Source organism: Nycticebus coucang, chromosome 15 (genome assembly GCF_027406575.1).
Source record: "Nycticebus coucang isolate mNycCou1 chromosome 15, mNycCou1.pri, whole genome shotgun sequence".
In the NCBI taxonomy this organism is placed as follows: domain Eukaryota; kingdom Metazoa; phylum Chordata; class Mammalia; order Primates; family Lorisidae; genus Nycticebus; species Nycticebus coucang.
In genome coordinates this window covers 64,981,690-65,004,981 of record NC_069794.1, presented here as the reverse complement: position 1 = coordinate 65,004,981, position 23,292 = coordinate 64,981,690, and the positions used below count along the sequence as shown (strand labels likewise).

The window sequence follows — 23,292 nt, the reverse complement described above, 5'->3', positions numbered from 1 at the left end:
CTATCAAAATACCAAATACCAAAATCCTAAAATACACATGGAACCAAAAAAAGAGCCTGAATACCCAAAACAATCCTAAGCAAAAAGAAAAAAGCTATAGGCAGTGCATTACCTGACTTCAAAATATATTACAAGTCTACAGTAACCACATACAAAAATTAACTTAGAATGGATTGAGTAGTTAAACATAAGAATCAAAACCATAAAAACAGTACAAGCAAAACTAGGGAAAACTCTCCTCAACATTGGTGTAAGCAAAGAATTTATGACTGAAAATCAAAAGCAAAGGCAACAAAAACCAAAAATGGACAAATGGACTCAATTAAGCTAAAAAGCTTTTGCACAGAAAAAATATCTACAGAGTGAAGAGACAACCTGTTGAATGAGAGAAAATATTTAGAAATTATTCATCCAATAGGGGACTACTAAATATACAAGTAACTCAAACAACTGAACAGAAAACAATTAATACTACAATTAAAAAAGTGGGGAAACACGTGAATGGATATTTCTCAAAAGAGGACATACAAATGGCTATAGTATTTATAGGTATATAAATAAATGTTCAACATCACTAATCATCAGAGAAATGCAAATCAAAACCACAGCGAGATATCATCTCCCCCTAGTCAGAATGGTTATTATATAGTATTAGGAAGACAAAAAATAACATGTTGGCAAGGATGCAGAGAAAAGGGAAAAGGGAACTTTTAAACACCACTAGTGGGAATACAAACTAGTATAACCACTATGGAAAAGAGTATGGAGATATTTTAAGAAACTAAAAATAAAGATGCCCTTAAATCTAGCAATCCTACTACTGGGAATTTACACAAAGTAAAAGAAATAAATATGTCAAAGGGATACCTGCACTCACAAGTTTATTGCAGCCCTGTTTACAATAGTAAAGACAGGGAATCAACCAAAGTATCCATCAACATATAAATGATAAAGGAAATGTGAGATATACAAACATGCCCACACACACATGTTATTAGCAGTAACATGGTTGGAACTGGAGGTCATTATCTTAAGTGAAATAAGCCAAGCACAAAAAGACAGATACCGCATATTTTCACTCATATGTGGAAGTGAAAAAGTTTTAGCACATGGAGGTAGAACGTGGAAAGATTGATAGCAGATATTGGGAAGGATAAGTGGGGGCAAGGGAAGGAGTGAAAGATGTGGGCTAATGGTTACAAACAAACAGGAAGACAGAAGGAATAAATTTAGTGTTTGATCGGAGAGTAGGGTGACTATACTTAAGAAAAACGGCCGGGCACAGTGGCTCATGCCTGTGATCCTAGCACTCTGGGAAGTGAAGGTGGGTAAATTGCGTTCAGGAGTTTGAGACCAGCCCGAGCAAGAGCAAGACCTCCTTTCTACTAAAGCTAGCTGGGGCACTGTGGCAGGTGCCTGTTGTCCCAACTACTTGGGAGGCTGAGGCAAGACAAGAGGATCTTTTGAGCCCAAACATTTGAGGTTGCTTCACTTAAGATGACCTCCAGTTCTAAGTATGCTACTGCTAATGACATGATTTCGTTCGTTTTTATGGCTTAATACATGAATCAGCTATGATTCCACAGCACTCTATCCAGGGCAACAGAGAGGCTCTGTCTAAAAAAAAAAAAAAAAAAACAGGAAAAGGAGAAAAATGTATAGTACTCAGCTGATAGACACCCTAAATGCCCTGACTTGATCACAATGTATTATCGACATGTAACAAAATTTGACATGTACTCCATAAATTTGTATTAATAATAATAATAAAAACTTATGTGCACAGCAATGGTCTGGACTTGTCTGGGGTGGGAATAGACCCTGAGGCTGGAAAGTCAAGAGGCAGAGGTCAAGGGAAAAAGTCTGGGTAACCTGACCTAAGCCTGAAAGTGTCTGTTCTCATCAGCTATTCCTTGTACATTCAGCAACCCCCCACTCCCAGTACCATCCCAGCCTGGCCCTTCCACCTTGCTCTGAGGATCTGCTTTGGGATGCCCTCATAAATGAACTATATAGAAAATGCCCAAACTCTGGGATGGGTTCTGGAAACCTTGAGTCCTCCACCGTCATCCTCACATGTGAATCTCCCGTCTTTCCCCTAACAGATCCCAGAAGCAGTGGCTGACCTCTGTTGACTTAGAAACATATCCTGAACTTAAAAGACAATTTGAACTTGGATCCATATAGTACTCGAGAGATAGTGAAATGCTATAGCTCCATATATTCATGACACCTTCCCTCACTCAAACCCAATGTCATGAAAATAAAATGTAAACCAATAGTTTTCCTTTCTGATTTTCACTGTCATCATCGAAGTCTTCACTGCACTAACTTTCCCCTTGGTTTTCTGACATTGCTTTACCATGTTTTCAATGAATTATCAGAATCTTATCAAGAATAATTCAGATTTCTTACTTTGGCATGTTAAGAGTCTATGTAAACTGGATCCACTTCACCTAACCTTGTCATGTGACAACTTGTTATTTTCCAGTGTGAACCTTTAGTTAATATGATTATTACTGACAACTGGAAAGGCCATACTGCTCATTTATAACTTTATTTCATATGTTGTTCACACTGTGTGAAATATCCTCTCTTACCAATCAAATAAAATAGTTTTTTTCTCAAAGTCTACCTTAAACCCTATGCAATCCATCCTTCTTTGATAATACAACCCGCACTTGTTCTTATTAATTCATTCAATAAACATTTCACACTTCCCATGTGCCAGCTGGACACACACACATTGGGGTACAATGATACAACACAAACCTTATTACCAACACAGACTCACAATCTATTATAGAAACAAGGCAAATGAGCTGTTACAAAAGGGAATGTTAAGTGCTTGGTAGGGGAATGAGATATTACGGGAGAAGAGAGTATTGGATGAAGAGGGAAGAGGTGCTTAAAGAAAGCTTCCCAGTGAAAATGGTATCTGTCTTTTCAATTTCATACTTTCCTATTTTTTGAGACTTTTAACCATAATCTTTCCTTTTTTCTACTATATTAAATTTAAACTTTTCCAATTAAACATACTTCTCTAATTAAACATGTTTCATTCTACTTTTACTAATTCCTCAAGTTTTGGTTCAAGCTCTATTCCTGCCCCATCTTTGAACTTATACTGCTGGCACCACTAACCAGACATAAATTCTATCCTGCGTACTGTTATTTAAGGTTTTTATTTTATATATATCTCATCTTTAGGGCTTACTTGAAAGGTCTTGAAAAGTCTTGAAAGACAGGAATCAGATCAATCATAACACTAGTTCCCTACAGAATATATCACATGCAAATTGTAGGGATGTCAGGGTTTTAATATTTTTTATAAATTGTACTTGAATCATTTTTAGTTTTTGTTCATTCATATCAACAAACATTTTGTGTGCCTACTATGTGCAAAGCACTCTGCCAAAGGCTTCAGAAACACAGAATTAATAATAGTTTGTCAAGGTCATAGAGACCCTAAGATACCAAAAGCAGGACATCCCCCCACAAAAAAGAATTATCCAGCTCAAAATATCAATAGTGACAAGGTTTGGAAAGTCTGTACTACAGGATAAATTTCAACCAGAAGATGAATGGAAAAACTACAACAAAAGAATTGGTAGTGAACTGTAAATAATATCCACAGACTGTAGGTGTTATTATAGAACAGATCATTAATGTACAAATGTAAAACATTATAGAAACATAGAAATGAGACATAGATATCACATAACAAAAGTTGGGAGGTAAAGAGGAGGAGGAAATTGTAGGTAGTATAGGTGAGTTGATTTACACATCGTTAATAGCCATGGGTCAAAAGATAATAATTCAACATTATAAATTAAGTTTTGGCTAAGTATATCCTAACACTATAAAATCAGATGATAGAGGAGACTGAAATGCAGAAGAGAAAATGTGCTAACTTTATTACTTATAGTAAGGAATAAATTGATACCATATACAGAAAAAGAAGAAGTATTATATAAAGTTATAGTTATAAAAGTGGCTTAGCTTTACTTCATAGCACTAATCACAGGGTAATTGTATATTTATTGATTGATTACTATCACTATCTCACCAGAAGGTAACTAACAAAGGGGACTAGCCAGGTCTGTTTTTCTTCACTATTACATCTCCCAGTTTTTAGCAGTGTGCTCAATAAATATATTCAATCCTCATTACTTGTGGTAGTTCTGTTCTATAAAGTCATACTGAACAATGAATTATCCATTATGGAACCATTGCTCCTAGGGGAAATGCCAGATTAGGTTCCTGAGAGTCTCTGGCCTCAACATTTTCATCAACCAATCAATAGGTAATCTTGTTTTATGCTTCCTGTGTATTTCTATTTAAAGACACCTTATTAAATACATATATATGTATGTGTGTGTGTATATGGTTAATGAACATTGAATTCACAGCCAACAGCTCTGTATTGTGCCTGAAGGAAGCTTATCAACACATGTATTGTTCTCTGTTAGGCCCACCACAGCCTTCTTGTGCTTAGGACACTAGACGGCCCTCAGCACCATGCTGAGGGCCCATTTTAAAAACTGAGCTCACTAACAAAAAGCACAAACATTCAAGAAACATGGCAGTTAGCAGACCAGGAAAAATGTACTTGTTTACAGTATGAAAGCTGAAACAAGAAGACAGAGGTGGCCTTGTTCCACCTCATCTGGCAGCATGAGTTGAATGACTCAAATTTATAGTCCTCTGTGCATATCCAGAGATGATTGGAAAATTATTATGAGTACTAATTTTACAAATAAATTTTATTAATGAGGTAAATTTGAACCTACTGAATCCATAGTTGAGGATTAATGACTGTACCTGTAGAGTTGAATTGAATGTTGCCATTTTACAGCAAACATTTAAGTTATAGTTACTAGGGAGTGTCTTTAACTATTGTGATCCTGAGCTGGGCAAGTCAAGTAATTTCTACGAAAAATATACATACCTGTGGGGATTTTCTTCTTACAAAAAGACAGCTTAAGGAATTTTGGAGGTAAGGGTCTTCGAAGAAGTTGTGGGTGCTTTTGCATCTCAACAAATAAATGCCGTTTTTCATAATTCTTGGTTTAAGTGAGAATTGAAAAGTTATTCAATATGTTTAAATTGTTGCTGGAAAATAACGCATTAGAATTTCAACTACATTTTAATAAAATCATTCTGTGCTAATACTATGTTGAATCCAAGCAAAACTCCTTTATGAAAAAAAGGTGAACAAATCATTTCTTTAACTCCTAGAAATAATCCAGATAAAATTTAAGTTTATAATTAAAACAGATTTTAAAAATATGTATACTATTATGAGCCAGGATCACTCTAAAATTTCCCGTGTTACTACAATGTTCGGTCTGCCAATGGTATTTCAACTAGTAAATACTAATTTTTCAGAATAGTAGAAATGACATTTTTTTCTCTATCTCCAAAATCTTTCCAGTATAAATTTAGAAAGAGTTTTTGGCCAAAAAGATGTGGAAGGTTCCCTCCATTATATAAGTCCCACAAAAGACAGAGGGCGCCAAAAAATGTATACACATTTTTAAAAAAGGAAAAAGCTGTATTTAATTTGTAATACTCAAGTCACGACTGACGTCTGCAATTACGAAGGCTGCTTAACATGATTTGTATTTATCTTGTTATTGGTATATATCAAGTATTACAATTTTAATACAGCTTTTCCCTTTCATAAGCTGTGTATACATTTTTTGGTGCCCTCTGTATATTACATAGTAAATACACTAACATGTTATATATATTGTTTTTATATAAGATCAACTATTATCTAACCAGTCACAAATTTTCTTTCTATAATAATGACTTGTTTTAAATTTCAACCACAAGAGCTATAACTATTTAATTCAAAAATAAGATGAGCTTCACTGTAATAACATTTCCCAGGATTGCTGGGAATCCCAATTAGTACTGTTTAGAAATGGTGTGAGAAGCTGCACCCCCTAAAATGTGCTATTAGCTTACAGGACAACATCAAAAATGCCTGGCACATCCCTATTCCGTTGATTGCCAGAAAGGGAACACTGCACAAGTGGCCCATTTACCCCCAAAGGCAACTTTGCACACAAGCACTCAAGGTTTGCTCCCTGGCAGCACGTTCCACTGGATGCTGGTCGTTCTCCTTCCGTAGTATATGAAGAGATGCTTCACATATGCTACACTACCCTCCAGGACAATCAAGCTGCTTCTGACACCAACCAGCCTTTGGGTTTCCATCTCCTTTTCTTCGGAATCTACGCAGCTAGGGAGAGGTACCGTGAGGCTGCGGGTCTTCCCGCAGGGTACTCTTCCCAAAGAAGGATACCCCCAGCCTCTAGCAAAGCGCTAGCATCAGCCAGAGACGCATCCTAGCAACCGGACGCGTGCGTGCCAGGCCCGCGGGCGCGCAGGCGCCACAGGGCGGGGAGGCGGGCACGAGGAGGGCCCCGCGCGCTCCCGCGGAGCCAGCCCCGCCCCGGGGCGCGGCGCGGCGCGCCCCCTCGCTCGGCTCTGCCCGGGCGTGGGCAGCTGGCGAGCTAGCGGGCGGTGGGGGCCGGAGGAGAAGCCGGCTCCACGTGCAGCTGCAGTAAGGAACGCCGTGGTGACAATTGTTATTACTATTCTTATTATTAATGGCAATGACCACTTTGATTTATTTACTTTTCTTAATTACACGGTGCTTAACTCGGGCATCTAGAAACTGGGCTGGCATTCTTTAATGCTTCACTTTGGCGCTTCAGGTCCCTTTGCTAAGTTTGCAGTGACCCGGAAAAGCGAACATTCTGTTCTCTTTCTCTTCGTTTAATGCAACTTGGTTTGTCTTTAAGATGCTTTAAAGTTCCTGACTGAAGCGGAATTGAGTAGTCACAGGGGCATTAGGGATCTGAGCAAGAAGCAAAAGAAACTCATTTCTCATTGTCATAGTCATAGTCATTTGTTCTGATTACCGTATTGTGACTTGTCTCCTCTGCCATGGTGTTGATCAACTTGTGTGCATAGTGATAGATACATCGTTTGTGTTCGCAGGTACGTGCATGTTTCTCTGGAGATTTAGGAGAGAAAGAGCTAGATAGAACTCAAGGTAGATCTGGAAATCCCAACTTAGAAGGTAAACTAGATGGAACTTCCTTCCAGGGTTATGGGTTTGGTTCCCCCGCCCCCCTTTACAGTACAGGTGTAAGAACTTTTTAACATATGTTGGGAAATGACGCTTCTGTATAAATATCTTATAGCTTTGGGGATCTTTCAAGATTCACACCCTGATCTTTTTCTTCTTAGCAGCAAACATATTTTAAAACAATCAACGAAAAAAGTGGAAAAGTTAAAAAAGTATTTCATCAGACTCTGGAAAATATTATGCAACTTGTTTTCTTTTAGAGTATTAGCATCTGGTTTCTTTTCCTTGTAAGATTACTGTGTCCCAATTAGACTGCTGCTCCAGACCATGAATTTATTCCACTTTTGCCTGTGCCTGCTTCATAGATTGATTTGCTTTTCAGAAAGGCAAGAAAACTGACAAGTAGGTCTGATGGCTGAGTTTAGTCTCAAGGAATATGTATTGTGCATATTTTGTAAATGTGAAAAAATGAAGTTGTTGGAATCATAAGAACTACTAGAACTTGGCTTTACTGAACCATTCTTGGCTTTTAAAATTGATCCTTATTTCAGAGTAGTCAAAAATCAAGACAATGCACTTGTCAATATTTTTTTTAAAAAATGCTTTGTCACGTGCGGAATCAGCAGGCTTCATTCCTTAAAGATTCTTCCAGCAAGTATAAGGGCAAAACCTAGGGCTGTTTAATATGTAGTCTCTTTGGGTGTGACAGTTTGCCTTCTATTACTTATTATTTCTACCACTTAGTACCAGATATTTAGACAAATGATAGTTATTATGAAAATTAAATCCATGGCTTAGTATGTTTTATGTACATAAGTTATTCTAACACTTTTTACATGCTTAATCTATGAAAATGATATACAGATATGTAGGATGCATTCAGAAAGCACAAATCACATTTGATGTGGATTATTTTACTATTTTTAGTTTGTTTATTACTATTTTTGAAAATATTACTATCTCAATTTTCTTTTTAAAAAATATTCATGTTGCTTTGAAATAATGTAGCTCTCTCTTTAATTTTAAGGGTCTACTTCATCTGATACAGAGGACAGTATTTATTTGTCCCATTGGCTTTGCAGTTGGGTAGAACCTTGTGAAGACGCTTATAGAACTGAACCACTGTGCTTTCATTGTTAGCTAATTGTGCTAAGGATGCCAGGGTAAAGCTGAATGCCAAGGTTGTAGATGTCCTGTGGTTTTTTTTTTTTTTTAAGTTGCTAAAGTGAGATAAAAGCCTTATGCAAAAGCAGCCCCAGACTTCGGCAGGTAATGCTATTGATTTCCATAATGAGTAGGGATACTTGGAGAATCTCGAATTTGCTGTTGGTTCTGTTGGACTGATGTAAAAAGTTTTGCTGGATGTCTTCATTATTTCCCATAAACACCTCTGTTATTTATTCATTTTCCTTTTAAACAGGACAAAGGTTTACTAAACAGTGTATATTTAACCTAACATTTATACCTTGTGGAAATAACTAGGGTAATTTATGTTTTTATGTTTGTATTAGTTTTAAAAAATTCTTTTAAAGAATGAATAGTTATTTATGAGGACATATTCATTCAATGTTTGAGTTCCTGAGGTAATCCAAGGCACTAAAATGATTTTACGAGGTGTTTTCTTGGTCTGAATTTACCTGTTTATGTTAATTATATGTACTGCAAACTGTCTAGTCGTCATCAATCATAGGGGATTAAATGTGTGCATTAAATTTATATGTTTTCCTGCTCTTGCCTGTAGAATACTTTTATATTTTTCTCAAATATTAATAAAAACAAAACTTCATTTCTGTTCATCTAATTATTTTTGGCAAGTTATTATTATTATTATTTGTCTTTCAAGATAAGAGTTATTTCCCTTCTTCTTGTTTGAACTAAAGATACTAAGATTCCTTTAAGAAAAAAAGATTACTTGGGTGGCGCCTGTGACTCAAAAGAGTAGGGCGCCAGCCCCATGTGCCGGAGGTGGCCAGTTCAAGCCCAGCCCTGGCCAAAAACTGCAAAAAAAAAAAAAAAAAAGAAAGAAAAAGAAATTACTAATAAGAAAATGTCATGCAACCCCAGCATGTAATTTTTTAAAAAATCCTAAACATAATGAAAGGATAATGTCTGTTTGTAAAAGTATATTCATGAATTCAGTCATTCATTCCAGAATGGTTTATAGGAAGCGTACTATGCATAAGTCACTTTTCTAGGTGCTACACTTTAAACTTTATTAAAACAAAAGTGATTAATTTCGGCCTTTATAATTTAGACACTGAAATCAGATTTTAAATACTTTCCAAAGGCTTCATTTATATACTTATAACTACTTGAGGATCTTTTTTCATTTTTTTTTCGTTTTTACTTTAACAGGTTTTTTTACTATGTGCTTGGGAAGACTAGTGTTACATAGTCACACTACCCCCCAAATACTCAAATTTTTGTTTTCTTAGCTACAGTGACCATTTTAGACATGTTTGTCTGCAACCAGCTACTATTATCTAATAGATATTCGTGTATACAATTGTGCCTTTCACCGAAAAAGTTAAATAATATTTGTTTCCTTAATATTAGGTTGAATAAACATTTAAGCATGAGCATTATTTATTACCATATGGAAGGCACTAAGTGTTGATTTTATTTTATTCAGCAATTACCATATTAACTATGAATTCTATTGTCTGCATCAAATTTCAGTCAAATGCAGCATAGTATAGCTCAGTTCATTTGGGTTCAAATCCTCCTCTACTTTTGGGATTTCTGTGCCCTTGGACCAGCAGCTTAACTTCTATAAGTTCCAGGTTTTTCTCACCTGTAAAACTGGGTTAAAATGGTACTTGACTAAGGGTCTTGTGAGTATTTGACGAGATAATCTGTGTCAAGCGTTTAGTCCTCTGCCAGCTGCAGAGCGAGTGCTCAGTAGATGTTAGTTTTTAGAAAACTAAAATTATAAAAATGAGTGGCTCATGTTTGCTACCTTAATGGTTGCTGCTTTGTGTGCTGATAGATGATATTAACCAAAATATTTGGAGGCCTGTAGGGTAAGTTCTGGGCATTTATCCATAAACTTTCACACATAGTTTGCTAATATCTCTGAATGCTGGAGAACCCAATTTGCTGCTCTCAAATCGTGGCTCTAGGCAGCATCCTACCTTCTGCCACTTATACTCTTCAGGGCCACAGACGAACCATTAGAACAGATTGTGCTTGGAGGAGGTAACTAAGGAGGCTTTCACTCTTCACTCACGTGAGTTGGGTCTTAGAGCTGCTGTCTGCTTGATTGACTCAGGTTGAGTAGGTGATGAATTTCAAACAGTATCTAGGATGAAAGGCGCTTTGTTCTCAGCAGCCTCCAGGCCACTTGGTGAGCCTAACAAAGGTGAAAAAAAAGGCTGCAATGTGAAGTTCCTTTGAATGGCTGGAGGGAAAGGTGTTATTATAAAAAGGACATAATCTTTCTCAGGTTTTTCCTAACATGCACACCCAACTTAGGGGAAATGAGTCTACTGAGTCCTTGGAATCAGCTGGGATTTAGTCCTCAACTTATGAGGAACATGTATGGTGCCCATAAGGTGCCTGAGTTGCATGCCCTCTGTGCAGTCCTCGACAAACATCTGTAGCATTTGGAACCACAGAGATGCTTAATGAAAACGTATGCTTCATCCTAATGTCAATAGCAGTCTGTGACCTTAAACAGTAGATAGGATGACTTGATTTTCTTTTTTTTTTTTTTTTTTTTATTGTTGGGGATTCATTGAGGGTACAATAAGTCAGTTACACTGATTGCAATTGTTAGGTAAAGTCCCTCTTGCAATCATGTCTTGCCCCCATAAAGTGTGACACACACTAAGGCCCCACCCTCCTCCCTCCATCCCTCTTTCTGCTTCCCCCCCCCATAAACTTAATTGTCATTAATTGTCCTCATATCAAGATTGAGTACATAGGATTCATGCTTCTCCATTCTTGTGATGCTTTACTAAGAATAATGTCTTCCACTTCCATCCAGGTTAATACGAAGGATGTAAAGTCTCCATTTTTTTTAATAGCTGAATAGTATTCCATGGTATACATATACCACAGTTTGTTAATCCATTCCTGGGTTGGTGGGCATTTAGGCTGTTTCCACATTTTGGCAATGGTAAATTGAGCTGCCATAAACAGTCTAGTACAAGTGTCCTTATGATAAAAGGATTTTTTTCCTTCTGGGTAGATGCCCAGTAATGGGATTGCAGGATCGAATGGGAGGTCTAGGTTGAGTGCTTTGAGGTTTCTCCATACTTCCTTCCAGAAAGGTTGTACTAGTTTGCAGTCCCACCAGCAGTGTAAAAGTGTTCCCTTCTCTCCACATCCACGCCAGCATCTGCAGTTTTGAGATTTTGTGATGTGGGCCATTCTCACTGGGGTTAGATGATATCTGAGGGTTGTTTTGATTTGCATTTCTCTAATATATAGAGATGATGAACATTTTTTCATATGTTTGTTAGCCATTCGTCTGTCATCTTTAGAGAAAGTTCTATTCATGTCTCTTGCCCATTGATATAAGGGATTGTTGGCTTTTTTCATGTGGATTAATTTGAGTTCTCTATAGATCCTGGTTATCAAGCTTTTGTCTGATTGAAAATATGCAAATATCCTTTCCCATTGTGTAGGTTGTCTCTTTGCTTTGGTTATTGTGTCCTTAGCTGTACAGAAGCTTTTCAGTTTAATGAAGTCCCATTTGTTTATTTTTGATGTTGTTGCAATTGCCATGGCAGTCTTCTTCATGAAGTCTTCCCCCAGGCCAATATCTTCCAGTGTTTTTCCTATGCTTTCTTTGAGGATTTTTATTGTTTCATGCCTTAAATTTAAGTCCTTTATCCATCTTGAATCAATTTTTGTGAGTGGGGAAAGGTGTGGGTCCAGTTTCAGTCTTTTACATGTAGACATCCAGTTCTCCCAACACCATTTATTGAATAGGGAGTCTTTCCCCCAAGGTAAGTTCTTGTTTGGTTTATCAAAGATTAGGTGGTTGTAAGATGTTAGTTTCATTTCTTGGTGTTCAATTCGATTCCAAGTGTCTATGTCTCTGTTTTTGTGCCAGTACCATGCTGTCTTGAGCACTATGGCTTTGTAGTACAGACTAAAATCTGGTATGCTGACGCCCCCAGCTTTATTTTTGTTACTAAGAACTGCCTTAGCTATACGGGGTTTTTTCCGGTTCCATACAAAACGCAGAATCATTTTTTCCAAATCTTGAAAGTACGATGTAGGTACTTTGATAGGAATGGCATTGAATAGGTAGATAGCTTTGGGAAGTATAGACATTTTAACAATGTTGATTCTTCCCATCCATGAGCATGGTATGTTCTTCCATTTGTTAATATCCTCTGCTATTTCCTTTCTGAGGATTTCATAGTTTTCTTTATAGAGGTCCTTCACCTCCTTCGTTAGGTATATTCCTAGGTATTTCATTTTCTTTGAAACTATGGTGAAGGGAGTTGTGTCCTTAATTAGCTTCTCATCTTGACTGTTATTGGTGTATACAAAGGCTACTGACTTGTGGACATTGATTTTATATCCTGAAACATTACTGTATTTTTTGATGACTTCTAGGAGTCTTGTGGTTGAGTCTTTGGGGTTCTCTAAGTATAAGATCATGTCGTCAGCAAAGAGGGAGAGTTTGACCTCCTCTGCTCCCATTTGGATTCCCTTTATTTCCTTGTCTTGCCTAATTGTATTGGCTAGAACTTCCAGCACTACGTTGAATAGTAAAGGTGACAGAGGACAACCTTGTCTGGTTCCAGTTCTAAGAGGAAAAGCTTTCAGTTTTACTCCATTCAGTAAAATATTGGCTGTGGGTTTGTCATAGATAGCTTCAATCAGTTTTAGAAATGTGCCACCTATGCCTATACTCTTCAGAGTTCTAATTAGAAAAGGATGCTGGATTTTATCAAATGCTTTTTCTGCATCTATTGAGAGGATCATGTGATCTTTATTTTTGCCTCTGTTAATATGGTGGATAACGTTTATAGACTTGCGTATGTTAAACCAGCCTTGCATCCCTGGGATGAAGCCTACTTGATCATGATGAATGACTTTTTTGATGATAAGCTGTAATCTATTGGCTAGGATTTTGTTGAGAATTTTTGCGTCTATGTTCATGAGTGAGATTGGTCTGAAATTCTCCTTTTTGTTTGGGTCTTTTCCTGGTTTTGGTATCAGGGTGATGTTTGCTTCATAGAATGTGTTGGGGAAGATTCCTTCTTCCTCAGTTTTTTGGAATAATTTCTGCAGTACAGGAATAAGCTCTTCCTTGAAGGTTTGATAGAATTCTGGAGTGAAGCCATCTGGACCAGGGCATTTTTTAGTTGGAAGCTTTTTTATTGTTTCTTTGATCTCAGTGCTTGAAATTGGTCTGTTCAGGAGGTCTATTTCTTCCTGGCTAAGTCTAGGGAGAGGGTGTGATTCCAGATATTGATCCATTTCCTTCACATTGTCAAATTTCTGGGCATAGAGTTTCTGGTAGTATTCAGAGATGATCTCTTGTATCTCTGTGGGATCAGTTGTTATTTCCCCTTTATCGTTTCTGATTGAGGTTATTAGAGATTTTACTTTTCTATTTCTAGTTAGTCTGGCTAATGGTTTATCTATTTTATTTATTTTTTCAAAAAACCAATTCCTTGTTTCATTAATTTTCTGAATGATTCTTTTGTTTTCAATTTCATTGATCTCTGATTTGATTTTGGATATTTCTTTTCTTCTACTGAGTTTAGGCTTAGATTGTTCTTCTTTTTCCAATTCCATAAGATCTCTTGTGAGATTGTTGATGTGCTCTCTTTCTGTTTTTCGAATGTAGGCATCTAAAGCGATGAATTTTCCTCTCAAAACTGCTTTTGCAGTATCCCACAGGTTTTGGTAGCTTGTGTCTTCATTGTTGTTATGCTCAAGGAAGTTAATGATTTCCTGTTTTATTTCTTCCTTCACCCATCTGTTATTCAACAGAAGATTGTTTAATTTCCATGCCTTTGGGTGGGCTTGAGCATTTTTGTTAGAGTTGAGTTCCACCTTTAGTGCCTTATGGTCTGAAAAGATACAAGGTAAAATTTCAATTCTTCTGATTCTGTTGATATTTGTTTTGTGTCCCAGGATATGATCAATTTTGGAGAATGTTCCATGGGGTGATGAGAAGAATGTATATTCTTTATCTTTGGGGTGGAGTGTTCTATATGCATCTATCAAGCATAGTTGTTCTAGGGTCTCATTTAAATCTCTTACATCTTTGTTTAATTTCTGTTTAGAGGATCTGTCCAGCTCTGTAAGAGGTGTGTTAAAGTCCCCTGTTATGATGGTATTATCAGATATCATATTGCTCAGATTGAGTAAGGTCTGCTTCAGGAATCTGGGAGCATTTAAATTGGGTGCATAAATATTTAGAATTGAAATGTCTTCTTGTTGTAGTTTTCCCTTGACCAATATAAAGTGACCATCTTTGTCTTTTTTGACTTTAGTTGCTTTAAATCCACATGTATCTGAAAATAAGATTGCAACTCCTCTTTTCTTCTGAATTCCGTTTGCCTGAAAAATTGTCTTCCAACCCTTGACTCGGAGCTTTAATTTGTCTTTTGAGGCCAGGTGTGTTTCTTGCAGACAGCAAATGGATGGCTTGTGTTTTTTAATCCAGTCAGCCAATCTATGTCTCTTCAGTGGGGAATTCAAGCCATTAACATTTATTGAGATAATTGATAAGTGTGGTAGTATTCTATTCGTCTTATTTGGTGAGAGTCCATTGCTTAGTTTTATCTTTTGCATCAGTGTGGAGGTTAGGTTTTGTCCTTTGATTTCTGAGTTCTTACTTTGCTGCTGATCCATTGTGGTGGTCAGTGTGCAGAACAGGTTGAAGTATCTCCTGTAGAGCTGGTCTTGTTGTGGCGAATTTCCTCAATGTTTGTATATCCGTAAATGATTTGATTTCTCCGTCAATTCTGAAGCTTAGCTTAGCAGGGTACAGAATTCTGGGCTGAAAATTGTTTTGTTTAAGTAGATTAAAGGTAGATGACCATTGTCTTCTTGCTTGGAAAGTTTCATTAGAGAAGTCTGCGGTAACTCTGATGGATTTGCCCCTGTAGGTCAACTGGCGCTTACTCCTGGCAGCTTGCAGAATCTTTTCTTTTGTCTTGACTTTGGACAGGTTCATCACAATGTGTCTTGGAGAAGCTCGGTTAGAGTTGAGGCGACCTGGGGTCCGATATCCCTCTGAAAGCAGTGTGTCAGACTCTTTGGTGATGTTTGGGAAATTTTCTTTTATAATATTCTCTAGTATGGCTTCCATTCCTCTGGGGCATTCTTCTTCCCCTTCTGGAATTCCTATAACTCGTATGTTGGAACGCTTCATAAAGTCCCATAATTCTGACAGTGAACGTTCTGCTTTCTCTCTCTTCTTTTCTGCCTCTTTTACTGTCTGAGTTATCTCAAGAACTTTGTCTTCTACCTCTGAAATTCTTTCTTCTGCATGGTCTAACCTGTTGCTGATACTTTCCATTGTATCTTTAAGTTCCCTAATTGACTGTTTCAGTTCCTTCAGGTCTGCTATATCCTTTTTATATTCTTCATATCGTTCATCTCTTATTTGATTCTGTTTTTGGATTTCCTTTTGGTTATTTTCCACTTTATTAGCAATTTCCTTCATTGTTTCCATCATTTCTTTCATTGTTTTCAACATGTGTATTCTAAATTCCCTTTCTGTCATTCCTAACATTTCTATACTGGTGGAATCATCTGCAGTAGCTACCTCATGGTCCCTTGGTGGGGTTGTTCTAGACTGGTTCTTCATGTTGCCTGGAGTTTTCTGCTGATTCTTCCTCATGAGTGATTTCTTTTATCTGTTTCCTTGCCCTAATTTTCCTTTCACTTCCTCTTGCTCTTTAAGTTCTTATGCCTGTGGACTAAGGGTTATAGGACCAGAAGGGTGAGAAGGTTGAAGAGCAAAAAAAGGGGATGAAAGAAAGGAGGACCGAGTGATAAGAAAAAAAGAAAGATAGAGAAAGGAGAGGGGGTGGGTATAAGGAATATTGACAAAAAGAAGAGAGGCACAGAAAGAGGGAGACAGGGCAATATAGGTGTACAGTAGGGTACTTTGACACAACCTTAAAAAAACCCCACCTTCTGGGGGTGCCCAGTTGCGTGGTTCCCTTGAGGTCAGCAGCTCTTTGCTAACCTGATCAGACACAGTACCCCACCTCCACCAAGTAGAGAGGAAAGACAAAAATGCTATAAATCAAACCAAAAGAAGCAAACAGAAAACTTTACGGGGATAAAATTGGGTGAAAAACCAAATTATATCGGTAGAAACACTAGCAAAAATGAAGTTGAAGTTATTAAAAAAGGCAGCAATGGGAAATTATAATTAAACTAGGAAAATTGAGAAAGAAAAAGGGATCTGTGTGGAAAAGATTGAAATTAAAAAAACAAAAGAACATCAGCAACGTCAAAATAAACAAACAAAAAAAACAACCAAACCAAAAAAAAAAAGAAGAAAAAAATACACAACCAAAAACAAAGCAGTTTGTATATGTTATTGAATATTGTCTGGGCAACACGTGGTCTTCTGGGGTATGAGATGTTAGTCACAGTTCTGATACGACTGGAGGCTGCTGATTTCTCAAACCCCAGCAGGTAGACACCCTAAATCTCTCTTCAGCCTACTTAAAAGGCACTTTGAACTTGTAAACTTGCTGAGCAGAAGCTTTCCCAGCTTTCTCGCTGGAATCGCTGCTGAAGTGGCTATGCACTTACTCAGTGTGCCAAAACCGATCTCACTCTGCCCCTGAGGGTTAGGGCTGCAAGGCGGCTCAGACCCCACCCTTAGGCTACTTGGTTGCTGGGTTACCAGCTCCCACCCGTTTCTAGCTCTGCGACCCTGAGGGCAGAGCTTGCCGGGGCAGATCACTGACAATGGATCCGTGTGACCCACCACCAAACACTATCAGCTCCGTCTGGCTCAGCGGCTCAGACTGGGGCCCTAGACAACGGCCAAAGTTCTCCGCACTCCCGCTCAGGCCTTCCCCAAGGCAGTTCAACTCAGTGCCAAGTCCAAGGACATCAAAACAGTTCACAGGTAAGGCCTTTCTGGTTTGCAGTCTCGCTGCTACTGAACTTACAGTTGTGGGCGGGTTTAGACGGATTGAACACACGCGACCACTTGCCGGCTTTCCACTGTTTTAGTCCTCCTCTTGGGGTCCAGAAGTCTCTCGCTGACTCCCTGTATTTTCATAGGAGTGATGATAGGCAGTTCCCACCAGCCAGAGATGCCTGGAGTCCTATCTCCCCAGACTCACGGTGCCCAGATGCAAGGAAGCTGTTACTCGGCTGCCATCTTGCTCCGCCTCCTGGATGACTTGATTTTCAAACCTAGTATTTTGCTTTTTGTTCACTGTCCTGAGTGAGCATATGTTTAATTTGTAAGTGTAGTGAGGGTAAACATTGTGTATGGAGGTGAGATTGGGGATGAGATTGGGGATCACCTGGACATGGAAGGGTGGATTACATTCTCTACATCAATGAGGAATTTGCATCTCTTATACCACAACTGGACAAATAGAACTGTTAACTTCTGTTTCAGAACCCAATAGCTTAGTATGCTTTTGACCATTCTGCTACACTTCCAACAATTTCATTCTTACTCTTACGATGTGTTTTGATGTCAGAAATTTTATCAGTGTTGAATTTAATTAAGTTTCAGGATATTGCTTCTCTCTCCACTTTGCCCCAGGTGGTTACCTGCCTTGGGGTATAGAGAAAGTTCCTTCATTTCCTCTGCTGGTTTTTCCAGGTGAGGTGATACCCAACAAAGGAAGAGGATATGGTATCCAACCCTACTCAGGAGCCACGGGGAGGACAAATTGTGCAGCTTTATTTTTCCTTCTCCTGCAATTCCAAGCCAAACAGTTGTGTTGTCATAAATTTGACATTTTACCCTGTAACACTTGCTTTGAAGAAAAGGTTCAGGGGTTATAAGAGACTTTCATGCAAACCACCAAACTAGATGTTCTTAAGTGTTTTTGACCTTGACATAGTCTGTGCTCCTGTGTCTCGATGGATGGTACCTTGACCTGAAGAGGTTTGGCATGAAAACTTCACATGGTCATTGATGATGGGGCACCTTGCCTGGGCCCAAAAACTTCACACACTTCCCCAAATACCCATAATAAGACCCTTAGGGAGATACCTCTGAGTCACCGCTATCTTCAACAAGGTCAAAGGAAACCAGAAACCAGGTCATTGCCTTCTTCCCTACCCAGACTAATGGCATTAAAAAGAATTGCTTCCAGAGGTCCATAACTTTGTTACCAGAATTTCTTTCTTCAGTAGGTCCTTGGTTCTGGGGATTTGAAGAATGAACCCATGGACCACAGATCAGTGGTAAGATAGGATTTTATTAGACAGAAAGGAATATAGAAGGACAAAAAGCACCAGAGCTTCTGGCAGAGGGAAAGACCCAAGTGGGGAGCCTCTACATGAGTTCTTTGTCTAGGGGTTTTAAGGTCCTGAGAATTACATTTGGCCGGGACTTGGTAGATGGAAACACTTTTTCCGATATTAATGAGTGTTATTGACAAGTGAATGAATGTAATCCCTCCAGCTCAGGCAAAACGTCAGGGTGTTCCCGTCATGAAATTGCCCAGGCCTGGGAAACTGGGGCCCCTGTCCAGCCTTAAATGGAGGAACCCGATATCAACTTGGTGCATCCCTTTACACAAGAAAAGTTTCACACTCAGTGTGGATATTGGCAGTACATAGTTGTGAGATACTTAGTGTCCCCAATGAAAATGAAAGGAAAATGACGCTGCTAGCCAGTGATGATGCTGGCATTCTGAAAGGAGCAATAGACCATACAGTTTGAAAGGGGAACTATGGGTTAATAAATCTGGTTTGGCACCATTTGCTTAGTAGAAGTAATTTAGTTAGGAACCAGAAGGGCCAGTTTTGCTAATCTTTTACTGTTCACTATGAGACAGCAGTGATAAAGTGGAACAGCTGTGATTTTTAAACCCATGCTTCAGGACTAAATTTGACCCAGTGTTATTTCTTAATAAATGCATTTCTCTTATTTATACCTAGTTTCATGGGGCAGAGTCATTTTCAAAGAAAAGTCTACTCTGTGAGGTGTAGTAGAGCACTGAGTACTTTGAGAGATTCCTACAGTAAAGGAGGTGTGGGTTTTAAGAAGCCAGAACCTTCTGAATGAGTTGCAGACATGTCCTGGCTAAAACATAAGGAACCCCAGAGGTGAAAGACATTATCAGTCTAAGTTGAAGAGGGAGTCAAGGGGACCTGACCACTGGTACTCAGACCATAGAGCTTCAGTTGATTAACTTTGAACCTCAGTTTCTTCAACTTTAAGGCTCTTTCCATAGCCATGTTCTGATTCTATTACTGATTTCCCATTCATAAACTATTATTAATCAATTACCCATGAGTGTACCTAAGTAATGATTGACTATGTTGATATTTTCCACAAATACTGATCTTGTAGTACAAATGTTTATAAATCTGTTCAGTTTTCAAGTATTACAATGGGTGATTTATTTGCTCTTAAATATTTTTCAAGCTTCAGTGGATGGAAACATTTAAGTTGGGTATTTCTATGATTGAATGAACTAAACCATGTGTATGCTTTTTGGATTTTGATCAGCTCCTTCTCCAACCTTTATATTTTAAATGGAGTGTTTTAATTACAAAGTGATTTCTGCTTTTTGAAGGAAAAAATAATATAAAAATGTAAAAAGTCAAAGTCTTCTCTATCTTTTCCCCAATCCTAAATGTTTGGGGTCTAACATTCCAGAATTTTGTATGTGTGTGTGTGTATATATGTAATTTTTATGTAAAGAGATCCATTATTTAGCAATTTCACTTTTTTCTCTTGGAATTTTAACTGAGGCATTGCATGGAACAGTAGGTATAGATTCACTTTACTTATTCTGATATAGCTTTTGATTTTACAGGCTCAGCACCTTAATTTTTAGTCTGTATAGATATTATTATACACTGAACTAGGGAAATTTGTTCATATTTACTGTAAAAAATCAGATTATACAGATAAAACAAAACAAATATGTAATCCTTTCATATAGAGGTAACTATCAATATTTCGATATGTCTATTCTTAAAGACATTTTATATACAAATACACATGTGTACATATATTTACATATTTTCAGTTAAAAACTATTCTATGTTACATTGCTACTTTATAGCATATTATTCCTTTCAAATGTACTGGAATTTTTTCCAGTGGCTTAAACGTTTTAAAGGTTTTTGATAGACTATTCCCTATTTGTCTTCCAGAAATCCTGGTTTAAGCTCCCATCAGCTTAATAAGAGTGTTCATTTCTCTGCATTCTGATACTGAGATTTAACAAATTTTTAAATCTTCATTTATCTGAGAGGTAGTAAATAGTATCTTCTTATAGTTTTATTTTAATTGACAAATAATAATTGTATATATTTATGGGATGTAATGTGATGTTTCTGTATGTGTCCACATTGTGGAATGATCAAATTAGGCTACTTAGCATACCTATTACCCATTTATCATTTCTTTGAAGTGAGGATATTTGAAATACTCTCTCTTTTTTTTCTTTTTTGGTATTTTGCTATACAATACATAGCATATTATTATCAGCTATAGTCACCTTGCTGGGATAGAATGCCAGCACTTATTCCTCCTAACGTTGTACCCCTTTAATCTCTAGCCCTCAACCTTCAGTAACCACCATCCTCCTCTCTACTTTTGAGTTCAACTTTTTTTAGATTCCATATGTACGTGAGATCTTGTGGTATTTGTCTCTCTGTGCCTGGCTTATTTCACCTAACATAATGTCCTCAAGGTTCATGCGTGCTGTTACAAATGACAGGATTTCTTGGGATTTTTTTTAATTGCTGAATAGTATTCCATTGTGTCTATATACCATTTTTCTTTCTTTCTTTCTTATTTATTTATTTTTTTATTGTTAACTCATAGCTGTGTACATTAGTGCAATCAAGGGGTACAGTGTGCTGGTTTCATATACAATCTGAAATATTCTCATCAAACTGTTCAACGTAGCCTTCATGGCATTTTCTTAGTTATTGTATGTAGACATTTGTATTCTGCCTTTAGTAAGTTTCGCCTGTACCCATTCTAAGATGCACTGTAGGTGTGGCCCCACCCATTCTTTCTTTTTTTTTTTTTTAAAGAATCAAGGTAGTGGAAATTTTATTTTGCTATAATTTTGAAAGATGCTCTTTCTTTAAGTTTTAAAACTTGCATTTTAGAACTTACCTAAAGAGAGTCAAAAATTCAGTGTAATCCCATTGGGCTGGTGCATAAAAAGATATATTTAAGGCTCAGTTCTGTGATAGTCTAGACTCTAGAGGAAGAAGAGAGGAGAATAAAAAGAAAATTGTGAAAAATAATATTTTAAGGTGAGGGCTTTGGGTTCAGTAAGATAAATCAAGACGCTAGTGGCTATTTGTTTCTTGTTTATAATTTGCCACCTGAAATGACCAGAATGTGCCCCATATCTTTCTAAAGATTTGTTTGTTGTTCAGAGCCCATGTGAAAATATTTTGTAAAGAAAATAAAAAGGAAATATGCAAGTGGCATTATCTTGTAACTTGAGACTCTTGTCTTCTGAGCTTTAAAAAAATTTATGTAATTGACACATAGTAATTGTACATATTTATGGGTACAGTATGATGTCTTGAAACGTGTACAATGTGTAGTGATTAAATCAGCATGACTAGCAAACTGTGTCACCTCAGACATTTATCATTTCTTTGTATACCACATTTTTAAAAGCCACTCATTTGTCATGGACACTCAAGTTGTTTCCCAATCTTGGTTATTGTGAATAATGCTGCAGTTAACGTGAGAATGCAGACATCTTTTTGGCATACTGATTTCATATCCTTTGGATATATACCCAGTAGTGGGATTGCTGAATCATATGGCAATTCTATTTTTAGTTTTTTTAAGAACCTCGTACTCTTCCAAAATGGCTGTACTAATTTACAATATCACCAGTATTTAAGGCAATGTTTTTTTAACTTTTTTTTTTTTTTTAATTTCAGTGTGCTTGTTCATGTTTGTTTGAAGTACTCCTTTTTTGTTGATTTTCTTCTTTCTCCTGCAGTGCTGGCTATTTTTGATGTTGTTGGTGGAGACGGGGTCTTACTCTGGTTGACTGCTGCTCACACAGCGCTGGGACTACAGGCGTGAGCCACCACGCCCGGCCTGTTTTTTTAACCTTTTTTATCTTGTGGCACACTTGAACCTATAGTTAAACTTCCATGGCACACTTAAATGATGTCAATAAAAACAAAGAGAAAAAGAAATGAGTATACTTCCTGTGCTTTGCACTTCTTTTGAAAACAATTTAATTAATGATCTTTAAAATTTTTCCAAACACACCTAAGATCCTCTCGTAAATAACTGGTATAGGGCTTCATTTTCTCTACAGCCTCTCCAACACTTATCTTTCCTCTTTTCAACAATAGCCAGTCTAACAGGTATGAACTGGTATCTCATCGTAGTTTTAATTTGCATTTTTCTGGGGATTAGAGATGTTGAGCCTTTCCTTTATATCTGTTGGCCCTTTGTATATCTTTTTTTGAGAGATGTTTATTGAAGTCCTTTGTCCATTTCTAACAGAGTTATTTTTTGCTGAGGAGTTTTGAGTACCTTCTATATTTTGGAATTTAGTCCCTTATCCAGTATATGTTGCAATTTTTTCTCTCAGTCCATGAGTTGTCTCTTCACTCTATTGTTTCCTTTGCTGGGCAGAAAGAAAATAATCATTCTAATTAGCATTTGATGTTAATGAGTTTAAACATCTTTTCTCCATTTATTACTGAATGCATTCTCTTGTAAACGACGAGTTCCTTGACCATGTTTTATATTGTAGTATTTTTATTCCTCCTAGTGATTTTTTAAGGGTTCTTTGTATGTTATGGGTACCTGATATGCCAAGCTTCCTTTTAAAAATAATTGAATTTGCTTGGCACCTGTAGCTCAGCGGCTAGGGTGCTGGCCACCAGGGCTGGTAGGTTTGAACCTGGCCCCGGCCTGCCAAACAACAATGACAACTACAACAAAAAAGTAGCCAGGGGTTGTGACTGGCACCTGTAGTCACAGCTACTTGGGAGGCTGAGGCAAGAGAACTCCAAAGCCCAAGAATTTGAGG

The 23,292-nt window shown here is 37.5% G+C and overlaps 1 protein-coding gene across 2 annotated transcripts in view; it reads left to right on the top strand.

Moving 5' to 3' along the window:
* The first annotated feature begins 6,484 nt into the window (after window positions 1-6,484).
* The window catches only part of LCP1 (lymphocyte cytosolic protein 1), a 112,188-nt gene continuing 95,380 nt past the window's right edge, over window positions 6,485-23,292 (top strand). Inside the window, exon 1 of one of the 2 annotated variants that reach the window (XM_053563959.1) lies at window positions 6,485-6,577. The gene's annotated coding sequence lies outside the window, so the exon portion shown is untranslated. Of the gene's footprint in view, window positions 6,578-7,082; window positions 7,100-23,292 lie in introns of those variants that run through there. The other variant, XM_053563960.1, reaches the window with a different exon arrangement.